This window comes from Lepidochelys kempii, chromosome 10 (assembly GCF_965140285.1).
Source record: "Lepidochelys kempii isolate rLepKem1 chromosome 10, rLepKem1.hap1, whole genome shotgun sequence".
NCBI lineage: Eukaryota > Metazoa > Chordata > Testudines > Cheloniidae > Lepidochelys > Lepidochelys kempii.
The window spans coordinates 68105437-68113565 of record NC_136389.1 but is presented as its reverse complement, the minus strand read 5'-3'; positions in this window follow the sequence as shown (position 1 = coordinate 68113565).

Here is an 8129-nt window from a genome sequence, read left to right as displayed (position 1 = left end):
TCTGTAATCTTTACCCTGTCCCCATCTCTCAGGCCTTTTACAAACATTTTCATCGACCTATATTGGTAAGCAAAACAAAAACAAAAGTTGAATTTTAAACAGGAAAAATAGAAGAGAACGTGGTGAATCCCACTGGAATACCTCTTTGAAAAACTGGTTTCATGCCTCACTAACAGCAATAAAAACAGAGTGGGTGGTTGAGGCCAGGGCTAGAGAATTGCTCTGGTGTAAACTGATCTGTTCGTAACAGGTGCACAAAATCATTGGCACAGTTGCCACCTGCAAAAATGGAGAGAATGGGTTAACCATAGCACATCCAAAGGGAAACTCAGGAGTGAGAGTAATTGAAGGCTTTCCAGCCCAAGGCAAATTAGAAGTTGCATGAATTTTAAAAGCTTTTCATCTACAGCACTAGACTAGCAGAGCGCAATGACGACTGATGCACTGACCTGCTCCAGTGATGTTTGGGTTATCCGAGGAAATGTTTATTTAGATGTGTATCAACGAGTCCTATCTTTTTTCTTTTAGACGAAGTTACTTCCTGCCTCTGCAGAAGTGTCTGCATGCGGGCTAGAATACAACTCCTGCACAGAGGAAGAATGTCAACAGTCATTCAGTAGTAAAAGGTACCATCTTTAGGCTTCATTTCCACTGTGTCCTTGACTAGACTAGGAGAGTAGGTCAAGTTTGAAAATGTGTTAGTGAGAACAATTTTTAACATGACTTTGCACCTAGTGTAGACATATTTGAACACCTCTCAAAAAGCATTAGTTGGGCATGATCAGCACTGGAGCCAAGAGAAAGGAGCTTAGGGGCAGCCATGACCAGAAGACACATTATGAGAAGTGCTAAAATGTATCAATAGTAGGGGAAAAGTCATGTTTAAAATGGCGTTCGTTAACTCCTGTTAACCAGTATGTTTTCAAACATGACCCACTTCCCTCATCTAGATAAAGCCATGGGTAAAGTGTCATTTAACCACTGCCTCAGTGGAGTCTCTCTTTTCTGCACGTACCCATTCTCTTTTCAGATACTTGTTGCTGGCTAGACCGGCTTTTCTGGTGGAGCCATGTGACTGGCAGGGTAGCATACAGTTCCTATTAGCGTTAAACCGAAAGTGATCCCCCATGCCTTCACAGCAATGGTTGAAGTAGAACGCCTGCTTACAAATCAATTCTTGTTAGGCTTTTCCATTCCGGCAGCGCTTCCTTCTGACAATGCCCTGTCTCTCTCAGTGGTAGGGGTGTTTGATTGACCTGGTTGAGGGTGCAGGGCACATAACTTCTGGCACCAGTGCCCTCTCCCTTTCCTAAGCCCTGCCTTGAGTGCACATGAGGATCAGATATAGGCAAGGGCTGAACTCCACCTCCCCTAGCCACCCATTGGCCAAATCAGGAGGGCTGAGAGAGCTGATTAATTGCAGCAAACCACCACATCCCCTTTGTATTTTAACATTCCTGGATACATAACAACCATTCTTGCTACTGAAGGCTGCCTCATCCAATGTGTGGTGTGGGTATCAGAGCAAGGTTTGCAACTTTGCTGTGAATGTAACCCCAACATCTTATGGGGTCAGGAAGGAATTTTTCCTTCCAGGAAAGATTAGCAAGGTGTCACCTTCACACAGCATCCTAGAGGCCCGATAGGTGAGGATAGTAAAGATAAGACAAAGCATCTTAAAAATCAGCTTGGGGGCAATAAATGTCAAGAAGCGTTGTCAAGAGGCTTCCTGGGCCAGCTCCTGGGGTAAGCCTGAGCAGGGGCCCAAGACTGGCCGCTGGACTCTCTTTGCCTGTAAGGAACAGCAAGCCTTAAGTCTTTGTAGACACAGCTCCCCATCATTACTCCCGAGATGCTGGTGGGATTTAGCAATGTGCTAAATCATTAATTGCAAGAGTTTGGGTAAAAGAGACACCCTTCATTCCCCACTTGTATGGCATAAGGCCCTTCTCCCCTTCACTGGACCCAACTAATGGCTGGCAGTTTGGGGAGACGGAGTTAGTCCCCACTCCCTTAATATTAAAGTTTATAAAGCTGGAGCCTAGTGTGTCTATATGCCGGTTTCTCCTGTGTCCCCTGCTCAAACACCATGTTTTTTATTCTTTTTAGTCTCAAGAACAAGAGACGAACTTCATTTCCTGTGAATAGATCTGGCTCAGCTAGTGGTTTTAAATCTGATCCTGAGTTTAGTATGGAACATAACACTTAACAGCACTATTGTTTGTACCACTCTCTACTAAAAGTCAGCAGCAAATCAGAACACTCATTGCAGGCATAAAGCTTGATATTTAAAAATAACGATCCCATTACTTAAAGATCAAAAATACATTTTTAAAGTGAATTTACTATACTTATTAATGGGGACAGATGGATAACCCTGGAGAATAAAATCTTCTTTATATCCACCTACCAGCTGCAATCTGAGCAGTAGGAGCTGCCTGTTTCCACCTCACTCCTGTTCCGGTATCACATCTAGGAGTGCAAAAGTAGTTTGGTATCCATGTCCATTCAATTGGTATTACAGTAACACCTAGAGCAGGGATACTCAGGGTTTCAGGAGCCAAATTAGTGATCAACATTACCCAAAAGAGCCACAGGAGTGTGAATTCACTGTTTCATTTACTATAGTTCTATATATTCCTATTTAAAACAGAATGACAGGAAATTTTTAGTTTATATAATAAAATAATAATACATAATAATATGTATATATTATTCTCATAGCAAAATGACTGAAGTATTATTATTTTATCAACTACAATTGGTTAGTAACATAGTAAAAGCATCCTGATTGGTTAATAAGAAAATCACACAATGTTTTAGTATCATATGCTGCAAAGAGCCACTTGTACATCACGAGCCTCAGTCTGAGTATCACTGACCTAGAGCCTCCGACCGATTTTGAGGCCCCATTGTGATAAGCATTGTACATGCACATAGTACGAGAGAGTCCCTGCCATGAAGCACTTACAGTGTAAATAGACAAGAGCACACATTCAAGTCTTGGGCTTTTGTATGAAGCATGCCTATTAGTGCCGATGTGGATGTGTGACATGAAAATCTGTCTCCTGAGAACCAGATTTCACAGCTAGTGAGCAGCCCTCAGATAGGGACTCTCTTAGGCTACTTCTGGCCTTTTGAAGAGCAAATGTTTTAAAAGATGATGAAAGTATTAAGTGAATCATGCAGAATAGTCTGAGGAAAATAAGTTCATTTAGTCTTGCATAATGCTGCTTGTAACATGCTTAGGTATCTCTGGCCTCTGGGAGTCAAATTTTCCACTGCAATATTAGGAAGTTACTTGGTCTGGCTATTGAGTAATAGGGAAATTGTTTTCTAGTTTGTGCCAGCTTCTTAATCTTCAAGAGAACACAGACTCGTCAACAACACTGAAGAGTCTGTTGCAGTGAGATGCAGCCATAAGAGTTATGGGGACTCCTGCAGGGTGGGACGGGGATCAGGTTTGTGAGGCAGCAGTATGTAAAAAGAAAGTGAGAGGAATATGAGGAGAGGGATTTTTCAAAGAAAAAACTGATGTAGTTTTTAATGTTGGGCTAAATGAAAGAGGCATTTAGGAAACTTTAACAACAAGACTTGCAGAATGCAAGAGAATTATTCTATTGTAGGACTAGCTAGGAGAGAGACGGAGTGTGAAAAAGCCACCCAGTGAATAAGTTTGTTATTTAAAACACCAAAAGAGCTTTCAAAGCTAAAGAGCCTAATTAAAATAATCAGAAGTGTGACTTTTAACTAAGTCTTCATCTCCTTCATTGCTGCTTCAAGAAGCTTCTTATGTCAGTGCAGAATTGAAGCAAAAAAAAGACATTGCATATGTCTTATATTAAGGTGATAAGCTTCAGGGAGAAGTGATATGGTGCAGCTTTCCATCCCCAGCTAGATGCAAAATCTAGATAATTCCAAGACACCAAGGATAGAGTTTTCAAAAGTGCTCATCATTGGCCTAACTCTGTTCACTGGTAAAACTCGCATTGACTTCTATAGGAACAGAGTTAGGCCAACACTGAGCACTTCTGAAAATCCCACCCAAAGACATTCTAGGTATGTCAAAGGAAGGATTTGAAAGTGATGGGATCAGAGGATCTAGAACAGTGGTTCTCAAACTTTTGTATTGGTGACCCCTTTCACATAGCAAGCCTCTGAGTGCGACTCCCCCCCCCCTTATAAAAACACTTTTAAATATATTTAACACCATTATAAATGCTGGAGGCGAAGCGGGGTTTGGGGTGGAGGCTGGCAGCTCGCGACCCCCCATGCAATAACCTCATGACCCTCTGGGGGGTCCAGACCCCCAGTTTGAGAACCCCTGATCTAGAACTATGTGGATCTCCTGGCCATCTACCCCTGCAGAGCTGCACATAAATTGCAGGGGTCCTGAGCCGAAGACATCCTCTACCTCACATTTAGGATGTGTGCTGGGATCCTGAACTTGGGCCTTTACAGGACCTGCAGAGGTGTCAAGGAAACTTTTAAAAGTATTCTGTCCATAGGGAATTCTGCTGCTCATTTGCAGATTACATACTCTTCCCTTCATGAAATATTTTCATGAAAGCAGGTTGGTTTAAGTGTTCTTGTGCTCCTGCTGCCTGACATCATTCGTGATAGAATCGTGATTTAAAGCAACCAGCTGAGAGGCGACAGACAGATCATAATTACGGATGGGCCAACAAGCTTTGAAAGCTTTACAAGTTTGGTTCAACTTGGATGCTTAATCAACCTTGGAGAGAAGCCTGTGGAGTTTCCCATTTCTCTCTCTTCCAGGCCTGTGACAGGATACCTTCAGCTTGCCAGTAGGCTGCCAGCCCCTCCCCCTCTCCTCTGTCCACATCAGGATGCGCTCGGTCTGCTCTGAGCTGCTGTGCTGACTCACTACATTATGGTTCACAATGCAGAGGAGGGTATAGCTAGCCAAGGCTCAGTGCTTTATAGGTCCCAATAATACCAAGCTCCAGATTACATTAGAAATATCTGGATCTGGAAATACCAGGGACCCAACACTGTATCTTTCCAGGTAGGTGAATAGGGGAGCGAGAGGCCAGCAGATAGAGCAGCCAGCCCTCAAACTCAGAAGGAGCTGAACTTGGAAGGGGAGGATCAATTGTCTGGAGAACAGGTGAGGGGGTAAATGAGAGCTGGAAGCAGACGACTGTGTGGATTGTAAAGAGGAAGCCTGAGGCCTAGTGAGGAACCAATTCCGAACCTTATAGGTCAGAGGTCCTTTTTAGAGGTCGGAGAAAAACTATGTTCAAGCTGGTTCTACTATGACGGTGTGTCCAGACCTACACAGCAGCTCTGCAAGTGAGGAATACAAACAGCAGGGTCAGATGAACTCAGAAACAAAGGTCCTGTTTTCAGCAAGTAACCCTAATAATAAGGAGCAGGGCACAGAAAATGACACCAAAGCAGAATGGTCTCTCAATGGAATGTTTTGCAGAGTTTTCCATGGGTTGTCAGCAGCTCTCTAAATAGTTCAGCACAGCCCAAAAGCCACAGTCCAACATGAATGCAAGGAAGGCAGGTTCAGCACAGAAGTCTGAAAAGGGCATCCCTGAGCAGCTGCAGATCTCTAAGAAGTCAAGTGTCTGAAGGATTAAGATTTGATTTTTGAAATATCCAGTGGTTGGGGATGCAGAGGTTGAGGGGGCAGGTGGAGGAAGGGAGCAGAACCTGGGGCTTTGTGCCAACCAGACAAGATGCACACAGGGACAGGAAAAAGGAAGCCACAAAGCTCTGCAATAAACACTGGGATTATTAGTGGGGAGGATGAGCCAGTTGAGATGAAGTAAGTGACCCAAAACTTTTTTTGCAAAATTCAGATAGGGTTTGAGTTTCAAAAACATACAATTCATTTTTTTCCTCCTATAATTTTTGCACTTTTTGGTTTTGGCTGGAACGGATGAAAAAGTGCCAAAATGCTGCAAGGAAATCTGTCTGTTCTCACAGCATTTTAGGCCCAGCCAAGAGGAGGAGGAATCAGGACTCTCATGAGAGTGTTTCCATGCCAGTTCTGCAGACTCCAGAGGTCAAGGTAAGGTGCCAGACTGTTGGGTGCTGCTGAAAACCCTGAGCCACTGGAAATTTGCTCATTGGTAGCTAAGAGGAGAGAAATTGTAAACACAAAGGGAAGAGGATATAAGGAAACAATGGTCTAACTGGTGTCACTAGAGAGGATACTGGCTTCCTGCTAGGAATGTGGAGGGTTAGTTCCTGAGGGTAAGCCAGCCTGACCAGAACTGGTAGAAACAGCCGAAAATTGAAAATAGGGATGGCACAGCTTGCTTGCTTGCATACCACAGAGATAATAATGTAGCCTCTATGCTGTAGTTCTGGGGAGCTCCACCCAGGGAAAGCCTGGAGGTGCGTAGTGGGACCGAGAGAAGAGATAAGGGAATTTGGAACATGACTGATGGCTGAATAGAGCTGCTGTGCCCAACATCTGCTCAAGCAACATTCAAGTGCCACCAGTTTTTTTATATGGATACTATGAAATCACACAATGAAAGGGTTATGATGTCACATTAGCTCCCTCACCCTACTTAGCCAAACTAAGGGGGGAACCTAGAGGACATTGTGGGGTCTCATCTAATCCATTGTACACACTTGACAAGACACACACTTTCCCCCCCTAAATTTCTGTGACAAGAATGGCACCAGGATAGGTTCATGTCTACATAGAATTGTAACGAGTGACAGCGACCACAGCATGAGCAGGCATGAGTAATCAATGCATGAGCCAAATGTCACAGAAATGCAGTTCTTTGCTTAAGACCACAGTGGTGGAGTGAGAAGGGAGCTGTAACCAATACACGAGACACGAAGGATTTTAAAAGGAGACACCACATTAAATTTAAGACAGCAGCAAAGTGTCGTTTAGTTTTACTCACACCCTTCCCCACACACCCTCAAAAAGGGAAAAGAGTATGTGTATAGGAAAAAGGGAGAAAGTAAACCTCAGTCATACTGGGCCCAATCTAAAGGTCAATGGAAAGACACCCACTGATTTCCAAAAGTGTTGGATTATGCCCCTTGTCAACCATTTCAATAAAAACAGGACGGAAGGAGTATTGAAACAGTAGCCATGACAGGATTGAAGAGTGTCAGAGACATTTGAAAGGCAACCCAGAAACACCAGAATTGCCTCAATGAAAATTTTACATTACGATCCTGATTCAAAAAGCTTTAATATTCACAAGACCAGTGGTGTCAGTAAGTGTTTGTAGGGAGCCTTTGGCTGACAGGCAAACTGGCTGTTCTAATTGTGGGTACGTATGTGACTGTGGAGTAGCTTGTGAGGAATGTAAAAGCACAATGGACCTCAGTCATTTACCCTCCTTGGTCCTTTTCATGACCCTTCCTCCTCCGCCCCAGAGACAAAAATACCTAGCCATTTCTTTGACAGAGACAGAACCACGCAAGCAGAACCATGCAATGTTTGCCTTTTGGTGAACTCCCCTCCATGATACCCCCTTTCCCAAATCCCATGCTACTTTCTTTCCCCTGTCCAGTCTCTGATTCACAACAGTGGCTCATAGGACATTGTATGCAACCCGGGGTCAGGACCTGCTCTTCACTGTGCTGTAAATCCCAGACCAAGTCACTAAATAAGAATACTTTCAGCCACCCCATTCCTGAACTCACTCCAGAATCCACCGGTCAGGTCTACTGGTTTAAGAAAAGGACATTGGGGCTATACAGCTTCTGGGGGAGCTTAGCAAGTTTAGTTAATGTAGTGGTAAACATGCCAGGAGATGCTGAAGGCTTGTCCGCAGTAGGGCCCACCACTAGTGCTAAGATCAGTGCACCTAAACCAGTGGTAGCCTTGGCAGGGATGGTTTTCTGAAGTTCCCTAGCAGGGAGAGGAGTCAGAGGGAGAGGCATGGCAGGTGCTTTGTGGGAATCAGGGAGAAAGAACAGGTGTGGACTTGTTACTGGAAGACAAGGAAACTCCCAGTGCAATCAGACAAGGAGCAGAAGCAGAGCCTCCTGGGCTGTTTCAATTTGTGTGTTTAGCTTGTTCATCTTTGCTTTCCTTTTCCCATGGTAGCGGAGCTTGCATATCAGTATCATTCTGACATTCAAATCTTGTCCTGGTATTATTTTGTCGTTGTATC